Source organism: Lissotriton helveticus, chromosome 11 (genome assembly GCF_964261635.1).
Source record: "Lissotriton helveticus chromosome 11, aLisHel1.1, whole genome shotgun sequence".
Classification (NCBI taxonomy): domain Eukaryota; kingdom Metazoa; phylum Chordata; class Amphibia; order Caudata; family Salamandridae; genus Lissotriton; species Lissotriton helveticus.
In genome coordinates this window covers 688,021,742-688,043,049 of record NC_136072.1, presented here as the reverse complement: position 1 = coordinate 688,043,049, position 21,308 = coordinate 688,021,742, and positions in this window count along the sequence as shown.

Genomic DNA, 21,308 nt, shown 5'->3' with positions numbered 1-21,308 from the left:
AGTCTCTGTTACGTGATCTGGTATAGGAGAATACCACTCCCAGAAGCCATTAGGTTGGAAATTGTCTTCTGTGGGGCTCTTAGGCATAGTTTGCTGTTCGTGCCATTTTCGAGGTAAGTTGTGTCGCCTAGGTATTGTCCTTATGAAAAATGATCTTCCTTGGGTCCCCTGACGCTTGCCTACAATACTTTTCCCAGCAGGGTCATGGAACAAACAGCTCAGTGTCTGTGTTCCCCCGTCGGATCCGGGCTGCTTCCTGGCAAAAAAAACACATGCTGGGGTCATCTGTAAGGTGGTCCGTGGTAAGAACCAACTTCGTTGGGAAACACAAAAAACACCAGACTTTCCTCGGACTCTTCAAAGCGAGTCCTTCTGCACGTGACTGGTGTACGTGCTAAAATCAGAACCAAAACGGCAACTCCTTTCCGAGACACAAAAAGGACACAATGGGGATTTGGACAGGAAGCTTGTTTATTGCTGGATGATGTGGCATAATGCATTTCGACATAAGTCTTTTTCAGATGCCTTGCAAACAGGAAAAAGGAAACACCTCGATTTAAACCTGCTTGGCTCCTCCTATGTCAATGGAGTACAGCTGGCTCCTATTAATACAATAAAGTCTCTGTTACGTGATCTGGTATAGGAGACTACCACTCCCAGAAGCCATCAGGTTGGAAATTGTCTTCTGCGGGGCTCTTAGGCATATTTTGCTGTTCGTGCCATTTTCAAGGTAAGTTGTGTCGCCTAGGCATTGCCATTATGAAAAACGATCTTCCTTGGGTCCCCTGACCCTTGCCTACAATACTTTTCCCAGCAGGGTCACGGAACAAACAGCTCAGTGTCTGTGTTCCCCCATCAGATCCGGGCTGCTTCCTGGCAAAAACCACATGCTGGGGTCGTCTGTAAGGCATTCCGACGTAACAACCAACTTCGTAGGGAAACACAAAAAAACACCAGACTTTCCTCGGACTGTTCAAAGCGGGTCCTTCTGCACGGAACTGGTTTACGTGCTAAAATCAAAACCGAAACGGCAACTCCTTTCCGAGACACCAAAAGGACACAACGGGGTTTTGGACAGGAAGCTCGTTTATTGCTGGATGATGTGGCATAATGCATTTCGACATAACTCTTTTTCAGATGCCTTTGCAAACAGGAAAAAGGAAACACCTCGATTTAAACCTGCTTGGCTCCTCCTATGTCAATGGAGTACAGCTGGCCCCTATTAATACAATAAAGTCTCTGTTAAGTGATCTGGTATAGGAGACTACCACTCCCAGAAGCCATCAGGTTGGAAATTGTCTTCTGTGGGGCTCTTAGGCATATTTTGCTGTTCGTGCCATTTTCAAGGTAAGTTGTGTCGCCTAGGTATTGCCATTATGAAAAACGATCTTCCTTGGGTCCCCTGACGCTTGCCTACAATACTTTTCCCAGCAGGGTCACGGAACAAACAGCTCAGTGTCTGTGTTCCCCCATCAGATCCGGGCTGCTTCCTGGCAATAACCACATGCTGGGGTCGTCTGTAAGGCATTCCGACATAACAACCAACTTCGTTGGGAAACACAAAAAAAACCAGACTTTCCTCGGACTGTTCAAAGCGGGTCCTTCTGCACGCGACTGGTTTACGTGCTAAAATCAAAACCGAAATGGCAACTCCTTTCCGAGACACCAAAAGAACACAACGGGGATTTGGACAGGAAGCTCGTTTATTGCTGGATGATGTGGCATAATGCATTTCGACATAAGTCTTCAGATGCCTTTGCAAACAGGAAAAAGAAAACACCTCGATTTAAACCTGCTTGGCTCCTCCTATGTCAATGGAGTACAGCTGGCCCCTATTAATACAATAAAGTCTCTGTTACGTGATCTGGTATAGGAGAATACCACTCCCAGAAGCCATTAGGTTGGAAATTGTCTTCTGTGGGGCTCTTAGGCATAGTTTGCTGTTCGTGCCATTTTCGAGGTAAGTTGTGTCGCCTAGGTATTGTCCTTATGAAAAATGATCTTCCTTGGGTCCCCTGACGCTTGCCTACAATACTTTTCCCAGCAGGGTCATGGAACAAACAGCTCAGTGTCTGTGTTCCCCCGTCGGATCCGGGCTGCTTCCTGGCAAAAAAAACACATGCTGGGGTCGTCTGTAAGGTGGTCCGTGGTAAGAACCAACTTCGTTGGGAAACACAAAAAACACCAGACTTTCCTCGGACTCTTCAAAGCGAGTCCTTCTGCACGTGACTGGTGTACGTGCTAAAATCAGAACCAAAACGGCAACTCCTTTCCGAGACAGAAAAAGGACACAATGGGGATTTGGACAGGAAGCTTGTTTATTGCTGGATGATGTGGCATAATGCATTTCGACATAAGTCTTTTTCAGATGCCTTGCAAACAGGAAAAAGGAAACACCTCGATTTAAACCTGCTTGGCTCCTCCTATGTCAATGGAGTACAGCTGGCTCCTATTAATACAATAAAGTCTCTGTTACGTGATCTGGTATAGGAGACTACCACTCCCAGAAGCCATCAGGTTGGAAATTGTCTTCTGCGGGGCTCTTAGGCATATTTTGCTGTTCGTGCCATTTTCAAGGTAAGTTGTGTCGCCTAGGCATTGCCATTATGAAAAACGATCTTCCTTGGGTCCCCTGACCCTTGCCTACAATACTTTTCCCAGCAGGGTCACGGAACAAACAGCTCAGTGTCTGTGTTCCCCCATCAGATCCGGGCTGCTTCCTGGCAAAAACCACATGCTGGGGTCGTCTGTAAGGCATTCCGACGTAACAACCAACTTCGTAGGGAAACACAAAAAAACACCAGACTTTCCTCGGACTGTTCAAAGCGGGTCCTTCTGCACGGAACTGGTTTACGTGCTAAAATCAAAACCGAATCGGCAACTCCTTTCCGAGACACCAAAAGGACACAACGGGGTTTTGGACAGGAAGCTCGTTTATTGCTGGATGATGTGGCATAATGCATTTCGACATAACTCTTTTTCAGATGCCTTTGCAAACAGGAAAAAGGAAACACCTCGATTTAAACCTGCTTGGCTCCTCCTATGTCAATGGAGTACAGCTGGCCCCTATTAATACAATAAAGTCTCTGTTACGTGATCTGGTATAGGAGAATACCACTCCCAGAAGCCATTAGGTTGGAAATTGTCTTCTGTGGGGCTCTTAGGCATATTTTGCTGTTCGTGCCATTTTCGAGGTAAGTTGTGTCGCCTAGGTATTGTCCTTGTAAAAAATGATCTTCCTTGGGTCCCCTGACGCTTGCCTACAATACTTTTCGTCATCTGGTATATATACATATATATATGTTTCAAAATCCGCTCAAGAAACGCTGGCGGCGGCCCCTCGGGAAGTGGCACCAATGCCGGCCGAGCACGCCGGTAGCACAAGCAAATTCCAAAGTTCCACAATGTAGGTGCTCTCAGTCCGCAAAATAACACACCGCCACAGAAGTCTCCAAGGGTGTTTATTTACACTAACAACATGTTTCGGCTGCGGACAGCCTTGATCACATTAGTTTGCTAGTAAACAGTTTCCGGTAGATAACGGCAGTAATCATGGCCATAGAAACTGGACTTGGTTAAACACAGCGTTCATCCGAATATACATGTGTCTGGCGTACATTTAAGCATTTATGACATAGTAAATTCTGTCTGTAAATGTCCAACACTCATTTAGAGCGGAATTAATGCAATCTTGCATCGTGCGCAATTATTTGTGATCAATCAACAAAATATACATGACGCCATCTCAGACTTCTGTTAACATCACAGATATACATGAAATGAAAATAAAATGAAATACTGTGTACATCTGAATGGACAAACTTACTCCAATGTAATTGCAGGAAATGGTAGCTTCCCCCACCATGTTTGTAGTTTAAGCGACCACACGGGACTGCGCGTTGTCATGGCAACCATGCGTGATCACGGCGTCGATAGTTTTGACATAACCCCACCTCAGTGTGTCTGCCTGAAGAAAATTAGCACATGTTGGCAATGCGTGCCAGCGCGCCCCTCAGCATATACTAGGGCTTGCCAATAATAATTAAGTTGTAGTACACAGTTATCAAAAAAATGTACCAGCAAATATTGGACAAGTGTGAGCTGCCATTCAATGGCATTGGACAAGTGTGAGCTGCCATTCAATGGCAGCTCACACTTGTCCAATATTTGCTGGTACATTTTTTTGATTCGGCGAACTGTTGCGGGCAAGACGCAATTGCAACAATGATAAGGCTTACAGAGAGGAAAGCATGGTCATATTGGACAGATTTAAGAGCAGGGGCTATCCTAACTGGGTCCTCAAGAGAGCCAAGACGAGAGCGGACTCCATAAAAAGGGTTGACACCATTTGTGACAAACCTAACGATGAGAGTGATGAGGACAATGTGACTAGACTTATCTTGACCTACAGCACAGATTTCCAGGCTGTTAGAAAAATAATATCCAAGAACTGGGAAGTCCTAAAAAACGATAACGTGATTGGGAAAGAGTTACCCAAGAGACCCAGTATCACGTACAGACGAGGCAGGAGTATCAGGGACATGTTAGTCCACAGTGACATTACCACTTATTCCCCAGCTAATGTTCAAGGTTTAGATGGTTTCTTTCCCTGTGGCCATTGCAAGGCCTGCGCCAACAGCAAATCTTGCAAGGAAGTGTCCTACAATGGGATCACCAAGAAAATTACCCCATTTCTAACATGCAGCTCTACATTTGTGGTATATGCAATCATTTGCACATGCCACAAATGGTATATAGGCAGCACCACATGCATGGCCAAAAAGCGCATTTTGGAACATACGAGAGCCATTACCAACTTTGACCCCAAATACCCTGTGGCAAGACATTTTAAGGAGCACCATTACTCCAATGTCAAGAATCTCAGTTTTATCATTCTAGAACAGATACCATTGAATCCTAGAGGAGGCAATAGGGTTCTAAAACTCCGACAGAGGGAATCTAGATTGATCATAGATTTCCAGAGTAAGACTCCGGGGGGTCTTAACCAGGATGAGGAACTGGCTGTGCATTTGAAGGAATGAACATTTATACATATGAGTATGTGATCTGTAAAATGTATTTATATTGCACGTCCTTTGTTGTCTTCCATACCTTAAGATATTAGTAGCTCTAGAGATATCATTTACTTGTATGCTAACATGTCTAGCTGTTTCATGTTGCATTACAATTTTAATCATGTACTTATTTATTTTGTTGCAGGAGCAAGAGAGGGGCCCCTTTTTCATCATCACTTCACTTCACGGGAATCCTCCCTTCTCTTCTCCAGCGTCGGCACTTTATGGGCACTTGACTGTTTGAGAGACAGATTATCTATAGGACGGTATAATATTTCCACTGTGTATTCGAGCACTTGCGAATACTTGATCGGGCCCTTGTAGAGCATGAGGTATGTGCTGTTTGTTTTTGATTTACAGAGGAGGCGCTCTGTTACAATAACATTCTTGGACTGTGAAGGCATTTGCCGTTCTGTACGCCATGGGCGGTACAGGGGGCGGGGTCCGGCGGGACTCTACTGCCACACGATCGGCACTATTCAGTGCAAATATATGCAACAATTTGGGGGTTATTTTACCTGCATATCATATGCGCAGATTCACAGACTTCCCCACAGTGTTGGGATTCATATTATATGTTTAATTTTGGTTTGCGATAATTTTCGATATTACCAGTTATTCATATGTGTTTTAAGGTTCAACAATGCAGCACCTCTAATACATGCCCGCTTGTGAATTTAACATGCGAGTTTATGTACAGTTGGGCAATTTAACTTACGTGTGATTATCGAATACCAGTCCTATGTTTGTGTTTACTGTTTTACCACTTTAAAACTATGCCTCTCATTCAGCTTTCCACGTGATCAAGCCGTTTTACGGTGAAACGCGTTGTGGAATAAACAGCACTTTCAGACCTTCCGGTGTTTACTTCTTCATTTGTCCTGAGAGCGTGCTTTCATAGTTCGTTTGGTTTTCAACATATATATATATATATATATATATATATATATATATATATATATATATATATATATATATATATATATATATATATATATATTACCTACTGGCGGTCGCCAGTAGGTATATATAGTTAGGATTTTTTCTCTATGGGATTTTTGAAAATTCTATGTCTAATAACTTTGGCGTTTGTGGACGGAATTGGCTGAAATTTTCAGGAAAATGGAACATTTTGTTTCTGAGCAGCCCCTGGAAATTTGGGGGGGTTCGTCAAGGGGGGGCTGAGAAAAAAGGGGGGTCCCAAAACGTGTTTTTAACATTGAGTTTTCCATAGGGCGGTTGGCCTCACTTTTAGCCCGAACGGCTGAATGGATTTGCATGAAACTTGGCAAAATTGTAGGGACTGGTAGCCCGATGTGCCTTTTGTAGGTCTCAATATATGTGCTCCAGTGGATTTTGAGAAATTAACGTTTAAAAAAAGATATATATCTGTAAGCGCGCTCCGGGCAGCGCTCCGGTCCGCGGACCTTAAGCGTACCGGAACTTCGCGTAGCTAAGCTGATTGGCTCTCCGGTGTCTGTCAACATTCTAAACAGTCCGGAGCGGCCGCCATCTTGTCTCTCGGTAGGATTGAGAGACAAGAGGAGGCCAAAACAAAGGCGAAAATGACCATAAGGGGGCATACTAGATCCTCCCTGACCCCCTAGGTTTAATGTGGAGGTTTTAAAAGGGCCCCGCGGGGCAAAAAAAACAAAAAAATGTTTTTGTTTTTTTTGCGTGGGGAGCGCCCGGTCCGCGAACCGGGAAGCGTTCTGGGCAGCGTACTGCAATGAAAAATGAATGATAGACTTTTCAAATGCTGTATGTTAATTGATTGTTGTTTTTGTTGATTATTTTTTATTTTCTTTATTTTTTATGCATTTTTTTTTAATGTGATTGTGTTTCATAATTTATTAAACTTTCTAACATTTCATTGTCAGAAATTTCATAATTATCATGGAATATACATTGTAGTCTCTGAGGGTGTAAAATGTCCTCATTTGCAAGGAGGTTATCTACTGCTTGTACACATTGCAGTAGTTCATTGTCCCAAGTTTCATCGAAAAATTCCATGTCAATTTGATCAATTGTATCAATCAATTCTTGGCTGCTCTCTTGCAGGTCCATTTCAAAAGAAACTTGGTTTTCGCCTTCCATTTTGCCTGAAATTTGGATTAAAAAAATATATATTAGTAGAGATAGGGCAATGTTGGGAATAATTTTAGATAGGCATTTTTTATCAGTGAATTTATCTTTGGGCAGTGTATAGTATCAGAGTGGAAGTAGGAATATAAAAAAGTGTATGTGATTTAATGTAAGTAAATTCATAATTATACAAGAGAAGCCTAACTACATCCATAACTATAACAGAGAAGTCTCTCTAAATCTATAACTACTACAGAGGGATAGTATATATCTATCAGAAAAAGTTTACCATATTAACTTATAGTGCACAATATACTTCAGTTTTAAAAATAAAAACTTACCTTTAGAAAGAAGTTGAAGGAATTAGTGAAAATACTATTGAAATGTACAGCAAGAAGTAGTAGTCAAAATGGCTGTGTTTTCTTCTCTTCCTTTATATATATTCAGGTATATAACCAATGAAATGTCAGGTAAAAAAAATAGAAAATGAAAGTAACATTTTCATTGGTTGTCAATTCCAACACTTCAGATGTGTTTTGTGAAGTAATTTACCTCAGGGTATTTAAAGAGGTCTACAGGCTAAATGACTAAATGGAATTCCAATCAAATTTGTGAAAATGGTAGGGATTGGTATGTAGTATGAGCTAATCTATATTTGGTGAAATTGTATCCAGTGGCTTTTCTGTGAACTACTTTCCCACCTTTTTTGATGGTGCGCTTCCCAGAGAGCGACCCGGTACGCGAACCGTTGAGCGCCCCGGTTCGCGAACCTTAAGCGTTCCGGGAGTCCACCATTTTGTGTTTCGGTCGAATTAAGATACAAGATGGAGGGCAAATAATGTTCAGATTGGGTAGAAGGGGGCACGGTAGAGTTATCTTGACCCCCTAGGTTTTCTGAGGGTGGCTGAGGAGGCTTATATGTGCGAAAAAAAAACATTTTAAAAAAAAATTTCGCGAGGTTAGCTCCCGGTTCGCGTACCGGGTAGCGCCCCAGGGAGCGTACTTTGTTGGAAATTAGTGAAAAATGTTAGAGTAAAATAATAATTGTGAGTGATCAGATGTAGGGTAGCTCTGAGAAGAGCTTTTGGGTTTATGGTACATTTAGGTACTTATAAGTAGGTACCAATGCACATTCTTAAATTCAGAGTGAAAACTCTGTTGCCCTCATCTGAGAAGTGAACTCCATCTCCTCTGTAGATATCTTGCATGTAGTAACGCAAGTTATTGTTGTACAGGGAGCCCATTCCATGGTCTCTCATGTAAGCTGAAACAGATTTGTTTACATGCTTCCTCGACTTCTCAATTTGTGGACAAAATTGGTTTGACCACCTCCATTTCTGTCTTTGGCATATATTTGAATATACCAAGGCAGTCTGAGGAAAAAGTGCCATTAATTGCTCAAAGGTGTCCTTTAAAAGCATTTCCAGACCTACACCAGTCAAAGTGCCCAAGTCATTACCTCCACAGTGCACAATTAACAGGTCAGGTTTGGGCAAATGCATAAAGGTTTTCACCAATGGTATCAATTGGTGACACTTTAATCCTCTGTGGCCAAACCACTTAATTTCCACATCTTGTAAATTGAGGTTAGGTGATTTCCTGTTTTCAACGTACCTTTGAGCCCAGTGAATATAACTATGTCCAACAATCCAGACAGAAAACATGGTGAGAGAAGGTTCTCCTGCAGTCAGATGAAGTGTGGCAATGAAATGGCAGTTGAAAAAATGAGAGTTTAAAATGAAAAAAACTGTGGAGTTTCTGTGTTCATGAAGCAGTAACAGTGATTGGTGGATTTTGATTGCTGAAAACAGAAAGTTAGGGTGCACGGATGTGTTCTTTGAAAGATGTATTTTGAATGGTCAATAAAAAATCATTAAATGAAAGAATGCACTGGATATGCAGGTGCACTGAGAGTTCAGAGTTCAATTGCAACAAAGTTGTGTGAACTTGCAAACACCAGAAGTCTTCCAAGAGGTGGTTGCCATGCAGAAAAGACAGAAAGGGCAGAGGGGGGAAGGGTTTTCATTTGAAAAAAAGTGAGGGAAGAGTTTTGATTGGGTGACATGAGAAATATGTGGGAAGAATTACAGCATTTCTGTGCTTTTGATAGCTGCAGACTCTGGAGTGCATACCTTTTGCTCTGCTGAAGACAAATTGGTGTGTTTCTGAGACTGTTTTCAAACTCAAAGTATTTGCTAAGGTGAGAAAATATTTCTTTAATTTAGAGAATAGTGTGCTTTAAGGAGAAAATTATGAATTATGTGGCGCAAATTGCTTGTAAATATGCTCCCACCTGTGCATGGAAAATTTAGATTTTGAATGTTTGTGTTACATAGCCATGTTAAAAGTGACCCAACCATGCAGGAAAGGCAATCAAAAAACGCTTTTATGTGTCTTAAGGACATTTTAAGTAATTTTCCCATGTGCAGTGTTTTGAAATTATGATTTGAAAATCGTTTTTGAGGTAAAGGAATTGTTTTTAAATTTATGACAAGGACATAATGGTGTATGCTTCTTTATAAGGCAATTGACTGTCCCTGACTTTTCTCTGTGGCGCAAATTGCTTGTAAATATGCTCCCACCTGTGCATGGTAAATTTAGATTTTAAATGTTTGTGTTACATAGCCATGTTAAAAGTGACCCAACCATGCTGGAAAGGCAATCAAAAAACGCTTTCATGTGTCTTAAGGACATTTTAAGTCATTTTCCCATGTGCAGTGTTTTGAAATTATGATTTGAAAATCGTTTTTGGGGAAAAGGAATTGTTTTTAAATTTATGACAAGGACATAATGGTGTATGCTTCTTTATAAGGCAATTGACTGTCCCTGATGTTATTTTTCCCATTTTAGTGTAAGACCTTTGCCTGTGGCGCAAATTGCTTGTAAATATGCTCCCACCTGTGCATGGCAAATTTAGATTTTGAATGTTTGTGTTACATAGCCATGTTAAAAGTGATACAAACATGCTGCAAAGGCAATCAAAAAACGCTTTTGTGTGTCTTAAGGAAATTTTAAGTAATTTTCCCATGTGCAGTGTTTTGAAATTATGATTTGAAAATCGTTTTTGAGGTAAAGGAATGTTGTTAAAATTTATGTGCGCCATATGCCCCCAAATTTCTTTTTCAGGGGTGCAGCAGGGTGTTATTGAGACACCCCTGCAGCTTTGGAAAAATTCCTAATTTGCGATGAGCAAATTGTTAATCGCAAATTGCACCTTCATTTATATGAGCCTCCTAGCCCATGGAAATGAATGGGTAATTTGCAATTAGCAATTTGCTCATCGCAAATTTGGAATGGTAAAGAATCGCTATTTATTCCTTAAAATTGGCTATTTTGGAAATGCAAAATAGTTATATGATACATATGGCGGTTGATGTCTAAAAAGATAAGAAGCTTAGGGATACATTTATGATGACTGGCGCAATGAAGTTGACATCACTTACTTCATTGGTAGAGCTTTACATGTATTATGTCCTCTGTATTCTTCATCAAGCGTAACTTTAATCTGCAATCCTGAGTAGGCCTCACCTTAAACAAACCTCTGGATAGGCCACATCTTATTGTCATCCTGAATTAATCATTTAAAATGCTAGGGACAGATTTATGATAGGTGTATGCCTCTTTTGCGCCACTTAGAAAACACTGTCCATGGGGAAATGACTTAAAATGTCCTTAAGACACATGAATGTGTTTTTTTAAAACGTTTGCAATTTTTTTGGGTCACTTTTAACATGGTTATGTGACTCAAACAGTCAAAATCTAAATTCGCCATGCTCAGGTGGGAGCATATTTACAAGGAATGTGCTCCATGGGGAAAGGCCTTATAATGTAATATGGGAAAAATGACATCAGAGACACTGAAATGCCTTATAGAGAAGCATACACCATTATGTCCTTGTCATAAATTTGCAAACCATTACTTTTCCCCAAAAACGATTTTCAAATCATAATTTCAAAACACTGCACATATGGAAATGACTTAAAATGTCCTTAATTCAAAATTTGCTATTCCTTATTTTGCGATTGCACTGAAGGATTTGCAAATTTTACGATTCCTTAAATGCAATGTATCAAACAAAAAATATGTAAAAAATGATATTAAGGATTTGGAAACTACCACCAACTTCTAGTTTGTGGTAATTTGCGAATTCTTTTCAAAAAGCTTTTTTTTAAAAAAACAAAAGGTCCCATATGACGCCAACACATGCCCTTAGGGCATGTAGGTGTGCCATATGCCCCCAAATTTATTTTTCAGGGGTGCAGCAGGGTGTTCTTGAGATACCCCTGCACGCTTGAAAAAATTCCTAATTTGTGATGAGCAAATTGCTAATCGCAAATTAAACCTTCATTCCTATGAGCCTCCTAGCCCATGGAAATGAATGGGTAACTTGCAATTAGCAATTTGCTCATCGCAAATTAGGAATGGTAAAGAATCGCTATTTATTCCTTAAAATTCGCTATTTAGGAAATGCAAAATATTTTGATGATACATATGGCAGTTCATCTCTAACAAGATAAGAAGCTTAGGGATAGATTTATGATGACTGGCGCATCACCAGGGATGTGCCAGTCATCTTGCGCCGCTGTTCCGCCACCCATGGTGTGCTGCATTTACAATGCGGCGCAGCATGGGGCAAAAACGGCACAGATGCTTGACGCATCTGTGCCGTTAAGGTGGCGCATTGCTGGAGTTGTATCGCAAGTGCGATGCAGCTCCAGCAAGGCTGAGGGGTGCACCATCTCCACAATGTTGCGTCAAGACCTATGCCTGCTTCAAGCAGGCGCAGGGTTTTGACGCAGGTTTCTCCTATCTGATTGTAAATGCGGCACACCATGGGTGGCAGAGCAGTGGTGCACGTTAACTGGTGCATGCCTGGGGATGTGCCATTTAACATAAATCTGCCCCTTTACATTTAAGTATGTGCAGGGGACACAGAGTCGGTGAGGCTTATCCAAGGTTAAGAAGAGATGAGTCCTGTTCAGTGAAAAATTAGACATAGGCTTCACCTGCTCAGCATCGCTGGACATGGCTAAATAATAGCTGCAAAATGTTACTCTTGTTAAACAATTTTACTATTATAATCTGTGAGATTTGTCTCTTACTCTGCAACATCTCATTGTTGTTATCTTTCTTTAAAGATAAAGACAACCTCAACATGAGCGACAATCTGCAATCAGTTGATTTTGACCTCATCATTGAACTTGTAATTGAAACATCAGTGGATGTTGATCCCTTGGATGATTTAAATCCTGAGGATGAAGAAGAGCGTGATGAGGATGCAGATTTGTCCGAATTATATGATATAGGATGGGAAGCTGACCTGCTTGAGCCTTTGGAAATATAAACATTTATTTTTAAAATTTATAATTAATAAAAAGTAAAAAGGTAAACCGTTTAATTTAAAAATAAAGACACCTTCAAAAGCAGGTTATGTGTAGTGTCTTCAATAAAATATTAAAATATGCTCATAAAATTAGATCAGATTCACATATAAAATAGCATAGGTAACATAAATATAAATGTCATTTCTTTTCTGGTATTTCTGTATTGTAAATTTGCCAACGACTAAAAAATCTTCTAATTAAAATGTCAAGTAGTGTGTTAAGTTTTTGATCACTGTTACTGATTTACTGTTTGGTAATAATGGTTAATAACATTATTTATTATATTTTTCCACAGATTCAACTGCAGATCATTTCAAGATTTCACCATGCCTACAATAGAAAGACAGAGAAAGGCTGCAAAACGTCAAAGACAGCAGGTGAAAAAAAATACGCAGCAGTCCTCTAACAAAGAGATTTGTCAAGTCACGAAGAAAGCACCGGGTAAGAGCACAAAACAATTTATAAGAAATATGTGTAGTAAAAAAAATATTACTACAGAAAATGTTTCAGTCCATAAAACGAGAAGGAAATCAAATGGAAAGGAAAGGCCAATGAAAAATGTTACTGCTAGAGCAAGAGATAACTCTGTGAATGATAGTAGAAGGAAACAACAGTTTAGGGAGATTCGTAAACGAATGTTCCGGAACAGGATAATTGGCAATTTGTTAAAAAATATTAAGAAAGGTCAACAGAAACTGGTTTTTTATAAGACAAAAAAAAAAGTTGAGAAAGTTATTGATCAGGCATTTGAAATTAAACGTAAGTTATTTATTTTGATAATCAATAGAATTAGGAAGCTAAACAAGGCAATTTTTGATTTCAAAAGAAATAGTAGATGGAAGAGAATAGTTAATCGTAGTAATTTTTGTGAAGTTTTTTCTGGAGAATGGATGCATAGTTCAAGCTGTGAGGCATTTTTTAATGAGGAGAGTTATTTCCAGGATAATGATTTGGTGCATGCAGTTGACACCAGTGGTCGTGCTTATGAAGTGAAAGATGGTTGTCCAGTTGAAAAAGAAAAACTTGTGACAACAGAGGCAGAAGAGGTGTTAGGTAATGAGGTTTTAGGAAGACGTGCTAAGGGTCCTGTGTACACCTGGAAGTGTAGTAGTATTTGCAGTGTGCGACAGGATTCCATCAATTTGCTTTGTGATTTTGTACGGTCATTTAATAAGAAAAGTTTGAAGCAGAAAATGATGTTGTTGCAAGAATTAGATCCTTGCAGAGTAAGAGAAGTGACAGGTTTGCATGGACATTCACTGGCTTGTCTTTCCAGGAGAGTATGCCAGAGTGTTTTTCATCATTTCAGGATGCTAGCAGTGCATCATAACAAAGTGAGGAAATTAGTTAGAATGTTGTATTATGCTAAGAGTCCAGCAATTATGCTTAAACAATTATGCGCTGCTCTTTTGCATGGTTCTGAAATAGATGTGAAGAATATATGTGAAGAAATTGAGTTTTGTTACTTTGGAAGTAAAGAGGAGAATGTTGAAATTGAGCAAGAAGAAGAGGGTCATGTGGAAGATAGTGTACAGGTTTCCAGTACAGATAATTTCCAGAGGGAAATTGCGACGTTTGAGGTGAAATCAAGTGAGAGGCCTAATTTCACTTGTGTGTGTTGTCGACGCACTTATTATAAGAATCAGACTAAGTTAGTGGATTTATATGCAAAAAGTGAAAGGGAAAATAATAGTGAATGGAAGGATTTTGCAACATACTTGATGGTAGAAAATTGTTTTGATTTGGGATTGGATCAACGTGTGTGTACTTATTGTTCTTGCAAATTAAATCAAAACCAGATGCCTGCTAGAGCAGTTCATAATAATCTGGAATTGGTTGAGATTCCTTCTGAATTGAAGGATTTAAATACTTATGAATCTATTTTGATTCAAAGTATCCATCCCTTTCAGGCTATTGTAAGAATGGAACCAAAGACAGGGAAATTGCCTCCATCAGATTTACAGAGAGGATTAAAGGGAAGAGTTGTTTATTTGCCTCTAGATTTGAAGAAAAACATTAACACAATTGGAGTAGAAAAAGTGGAAGAGGAACCTCTGGTTATCTTAGTTAATGGGGTTCCGACAAAGAATAAGAAAATATGGCAAGATTTAGTAGATGTTAGGAAAGTTAAAAAGGCAACATTGTATTTGAAAAAAAATAATAAATACTATAAGAATGTATATGTTGCAGAAGAGGAAGTAAGTGAGGAAGAGGATAGCGATTTGTGTGCTGGTCAAATTGAGAAAGTAGAACCCTCTACTAGTGAAGAAATATATGAACATTATAGTGTTCATCCTTTGCATTCCAAGGAAGTCATGGGGAATGCTATTGAGTTGTTTCAAATGAAACAAGCCAAAGGGAGTCCCATTAGTGTTTGGGAGGAAAGTTTGGAAGCTCGGTGTTTCCCACAGCTTTTTCCAACAGGTCAGGGAGGAAGATATGATGAGCGACCTCATCAAATTCCTGCTTCTGAATACCGGACTTTGCGATTGTATGCAGGAGATGCTAGGTTTCGACAATGCATTCCTTATTTGTTTCATCTCCTGTTTGAAAGCGATCTGTCTGGACTGTCATATGCAGTGAACCACATCTTGAAAAGTGGTATACACATGCAAAACATCTCGGCAAGTGACTTTATGGATAAAGTCAATGTCCAAGATAGTATTTTGGATTCTCACCTGATTAATCTCATGGCGTGTCAGCGTGGTACTAATGAGTACTGGTACCGTCGTCATGGTGATTTAAAATGTATGCTGAGGAACTTAGGTACTCCCACATGGTTCCTCACTCTGAGCTGTGCCGAGTATGGCTGGGAAGACTTACTTGAATTTCTACGAGAGGCAAATGCTAACGTAGATAACATCGAATTCAAGACACCCGGAGAACTGTGCTCTTTGGATCCAGTCAATGTATGTAGGTACTTCAATCATAGATTTGAAGCTATGATGTCTTTCATCATGAATAAGAAGAATCCACCTCTTGGAGAGGTGTTGGATTTCTTCTGGAGAAAAGAGTACCAAGCAAGAGGTGCTCCTCATATACATATGTTGCTGTGGATCAAGGATGCACCTAAATTTGGAACGGATCCAGAAGACTCAGTGATGAGTTTCATCCAACAGTATTCTACGTGTGCTGTTCCAAACGCAAAGGAGAAGAAAAGCCTAAGAGAAAAAGTTCTGCGTTTCCAAAGCCATCAATGTGGAAAGTACTGCCGTCGTAAATTCCGAAACAAAGACAAGTTCTACACTAAATGTCGTTTCGGCTTTCCACGACCGGTGATTTCTGAAGGAAGAGTAAACAGTTTGATGTCTTCGCTGCGACACAATGTCATGAAGAAATCACCTAAAAACACTTACAATTTGAAGAGGAACGAAGAGTCCAAGTACATCAACGACTACAACCCGGTGATTTTGTCCATGTGGAATGCTAACATGGATATACAGTTTGTGGCTGATAACTGTATGGCTGTGGCTCGGTATGTGACGTCTTACATCACCAAAAAAGAGAAGACAGAATTGAAGGATATGTGGGAGGACATTTCCCATGAAAAGAGCCTCAGCAAGAAGTTGTACAGTTTCAGTCTGAAGATGTTGTCGCATCGAGAAATCGGAGCGTACGAATGTTCTGACCGGTTGTCTTCAGCAAGTCTCTATGCCAAGTCCAGGAGTATCGTTTGGGCGAGTCTTGGTCTTGCTGCAACGCGTAATCGAGTTCTCAAACCTGTGCGGGAAATTGAGTATTTGGCGGAAAAGGAGCCAAACAGTACCGACATTTTGAAGACAAACATGTTGGATACATAGTATCCAAATCGAAGCAGTCACCTCGAGAATGTTTGTCTGTATGAGGTTCTGCAAAATTACATATTCAAGAGGAACATCAAAGAAGATACTGAGAAAGGAGTGTATGCTGTAATAGGAAGTGAGGGATGTCTGGTCAAGCAAAGAAAATGCCACTTGGTAAACCATCGAAAATTGAGTGGCGAATCTCCTGAAAAAAAGGAGTTTTTCTATTTAGCACTTTTGCAACTTTTCAAGCCTTGGCATGCAGAAGAGGAACTGCTTGGAGATTTCCTCTGTTACGAAGACTCTTTCAATGCCGCCAAGGAGACCATAGAATGTCCTGCTTTTCCCAAATATGTAGAAATGTTGAATGCGGAAATTGAGCAGGAAGCAACAATTGCAGCCGAGATTGCCAGAGACAGTTCTCAGGACAGTCAGAGTTCTGCTTCATTGAGTCAGGATCCACTAGGAGGACCTGTTATCGAAAATGAAGCTGCCACTGCTATGAATGAAGTGGAAAGAGCCATGGCACATGCTCAGGAGGATGCGGTTAACTTAGAAGAGTTGGAAAGACAACTCAACGTTGAGCAGAGGAAAATATATGACGAAGTTACCATGAAAATTGATCATGGATTAAGTCATGATAAGAAAGAGTGCTCATGTACGTCGTTGAAGCCTGTCCGACTGTACGTGAGTGGAGAAGCGGGAACTGGAAAAAGTTTCCTCATTAAAGCAATATCATGCTATTTGCAGGAAAGGACAGAGTCATCGCTGTCTTGTGTTGTCACTGCTCCAACTGGACTGGCAGCACATAATATTAAAGGGATTACTTTACATCGTTTACTGATGCTGCCAGTGGAGCATGACAACAAATTACAATATCACAAGCTATCTGGAGATGCTTGTTTTGAAGTTTCAAGAATCTTGAGGAAAATGAAACTTCTTATCATTGACGAAGTAAGCATGGTTTCCAATGTCATGCTTGCCTTTGTGCATTTGAGGATGCAAGAAGTTCTCAAAACAGAGTATGATGTGTTATTTGGTGGCAAACACATCATTGTTTTCGGAGATCTTTTGCAGCTGACACCAGTGAAAGGGCAACCTGTGTTCAAAATGCTCACGCATGAAGATACCAGGAAGTGCCTAGGCAGCATTGGCAACGTCAATATATGGTTAAACTTCAATTATGCTGAACTGCATGAAAATATGCGTCAGGCGAAGGATGAAGTTTACAAGACTATTCTACAAGATGTTAGAATTGGAAAAGTGACCGAGCATGGGAAAGAAGCTTTACATGCACGATTACTGTCAAATTTATATCCAGAACAAGATGTTGTGCCTGAGAATATTTTTCAGAAAATTACTGAGAAGAAATCTGGAATATGTTTGATGCCAACTCTTGCAGAATGTGCCAAATTTAACAACAAAATGTTGCATTTAGAAAAGCAAGAGATTGTGAAACTGGAAGCTATTGATAGAGTAGAGCATATGGGATCAACAATTATTTTGTCTGAGAATCTGAAAACAAAATTGGATTCATTAGAGAAGAGTATATCTAAAACTGCAGGTTTTGAAAAGACTCTGAATGCTCGGTCACTTTTCCAATTCTAACATCTTGTAGAATAGTCTTGTAAACTTCATCCTTCGCCTGACGCATATTTTCATGCAGTTCAGCATAATTGAAGTTTAATTAAAAATTTTGTAGCTTCGCAGTTGTCAATATCAGGAAGGACTTTTGTAACTGCAGCAATTATATATCATGATGGCCCTTCAATAACATCAGGACATTACACAGCTTATTTAAAGTGTAGAAATGGCTGGTCATTCTGCAATGATTCTGTTTTAATTTTCAAAAAAAAATTGCCGTATGACCTTAAAATCTCTTACCTGGTGTTTTTAAAACCAAAATTTTAGGGAAATAATCTCGGGATGTGCTCTGTGGAATTTCAAGAAGTTCTAATGGCTCCTACACAATTTGGCCTTGAGGATAAGTGTATTTCAGAGACATAACTTCTAACCATAGGACTGGACATCATGGAGAAATATGTGCACTTTGAATGAGTTCAGAAAAACGGTTTCTTTTTATAGGCTAATTGAAGCAGCCAATCAAAACATGGAGTAGAGGGAATGTAAGTCTGCAATGCTGTCTACTGTTTTACATTGCTTTGTGATTAAAAGTGATGTAGAGAATTAAATAATTGTAGTAGTCATAGAGGTAGTGTAAGTCTGCTTCATAGTAAGCAGTATCAGTGTCATAGGAAATGTAGAACATGACTGAGCAAGAAGGGGAAGATATTACTATTCCAGGATTGTGAAAATGATCTTCAACATTTTAATTCTGAAAGTTGCGGAAATGCCAAATGACGGGATTGGCTTACAAGAAAACCAAGAGTTATAAATGGCTCTGACCAGATTTGGCCTTGAGGAAACTTGTGGTAGAGAGCAAGAAGTCATTTATTCGATGTAACGTGTTTTTAAAAACGATGGAGATTTTCTTTCAGAAAGTGGCGGGCTGAAAGTAATAACAGCACAAAAGAGTGTAAGCTGTTCATAGGACATCCTTGGACGTCATGGAAAGTAAGTTAACTTTAAGGAGTTCTGAATTTTGATTTCTGATGTTGTATGGGTTTTTTAAACACAATCATTTTGATTGTGTTTTTTTTTCCCCGCTGTTACATGATGAATACCTTCAAGTCACTGTTTTTAGTGAAATTTGATACATTCTGAGAACAGCAAAAATAAACCATTTAACATGTATAATTAATTCTGTACTGTTTGCATTTATGATGTACATGTAGAACTGTGTAGGAGGCATGGAGAAGGTGAGGCTTCTGTAAGTGTCAAAGGTGTTGCATACAGTGCTGCACTTCTGCGTATTCTTTCATATGCTAGACTACATCTGCACAATGAGATACCTAAGCAAAGGAAACGCAAGTGATGTGATTGAGAAATGAGCAAAATAAATTGCACGTATTTCAATTACATCACCTGTGTTTCCTATCATTACGAATCACATTGTGCAGATCAAGTTTAGGTCTGTCCAGGGAAACATAGGAGGTTTGTACTTTGTTGAAGAGTGCAGTGGACATGACTCACTTCATTGGTAGACTTTCACAGATATTATCTCCTCTGTACACTTCAACAAGTGTAAATCTCATCTTGAACTCTGAGTAGGCCTCACCTCAAACAAACCTCTGGATAGGAGACATGTTATTGGCATCCTGAAGCGACACTTTTCTGAAACAAGAGCAATGCAAAAGATGCACCATGTTTTAAGATAGGCCTCACTTCATCTGCATCAAGATACTGTTAGTTTAAAATGTATATCTTTAGGACTGTGTAAGGGGCCTGGAGAAGCAGAAGCTTCTGTCAGTGTCAAAGTTGTTGAAAAACTATTTGTCCTTCAATCTTTTCCCTTGTCTTTTGTAATTTTTAAATACATGTTTTAATATTTTTCAAATGTTGGTTCTCTCTTTCACAGATTGAAAGTATAAAAACAAAAAGTGAGTAATTTAACGGCAATTATAAGGTAAATATTTTGTGCTCTTTTCGTTACATTTCTATCACATTCACCTACTATTAGTTCCACTGCTTCACTTCTTTAACCATCAGTTTCCTGCCTTTGCTACTTTCCTCATTCCTTTCTCTATTACCTACTTACTCAACTCCTTCCACTCTTTTTCTCAGTCCCTCTCTTCTCATAGTTCCTCAGTCTTGTTCACTCACTCCGTCTCTATTACTCTTAGTGTCTGTGAATTACTTTCCCACCTTTTTTTTTGACCGCTTCCCGGGAAGTGGCCCGGTTCGCAAACCAGCAGCGTTACGGGAGTCCACCATTTTGTGTTTCGGTCGAATCAAGATACAAGATGGAGGGCAAATAATGTTCAGAATAGGTAGAAGGGGGCACGGTAGATGTATCTTGACCCCCTTGGTTTTCTGAGGGTGGCTGAGGAGGACCATAGTTCTTCACTCTTGTTCACTCTCTCTGTTTCTATTAATGTCACTGTTTCTGACTGATCAAAAAAATTTTTTTAAAAAAAGAACAGTAACTATAAGGGAAGGAAACAGACAGTTATGTTAAAAGAAAGACAGCTATAGGGAGTAAACTAAGGATACTGTTACCCGCAATCCACTGCTGATGATGTTACTGACCATGTCATGAATGATGTAATATGTGACATCATCAGCAGTGGATTGTGGGTAACAGTATCTCTTGTTTACTCCCTAGAGCTGTCTTTCTTTTCACATAACTGTCTGTTTCCTTCCCTTATACTTACTGTTCTTTTTTTAAAAAAATGTTTTTTTTGGTTAGCTTCCGGTTCGCGTACCGGGTAGCGCTCCGGGGAGCGAACTAAGAGAAATAGAGGTTGGCAGAGTTCCAAATATTCTACCAATTTTTTTATAACGGGGAGGTAGTTCTGAAAAGAACTTTTTTTTTAATGTTTTTGTTGTTTTATATTTTTTTTAGTATTTTTTGAACATTTTTTTACTTTTTTTGTATTTTCTGAACGTTTTTATATTTTTTTTGTTTTTTTTTTGGGGGGGGGAAACAAAAACGATCGATTGTAAAGGGCTCAACAGGAGCAACAAAAAAAAAAGAATTTATTTTTTGGGGCGTTTCGGACAAACATTAACATGATTCTGAATAGCTCTCATAATCAAAATGATGCTACTTTCCCTGTAGCAAATGAAATCGCCGCAGTGCACGCACACTTGCTTCACGTGCCCAAACAACATTTGAATGTTTGGGATCATCTCCCTCGCCTCTGGTCCCGACACCTCTGGAACAACCGATCTTCTTGCCATCGGAAGGGGATTTTGTTGCTCATCACGTAGCTGGGCAGCACTATAATTATTAGGATGCCACCTACTCATATGCCGATGCATAGTGTGATTGCCGTAACTGTATTTTTTTTCAGTTCCCCTTGACAGTCTATCACCGCATATACGGCAAAACACGTAGCGTGCATTTACTTTTTTTTGC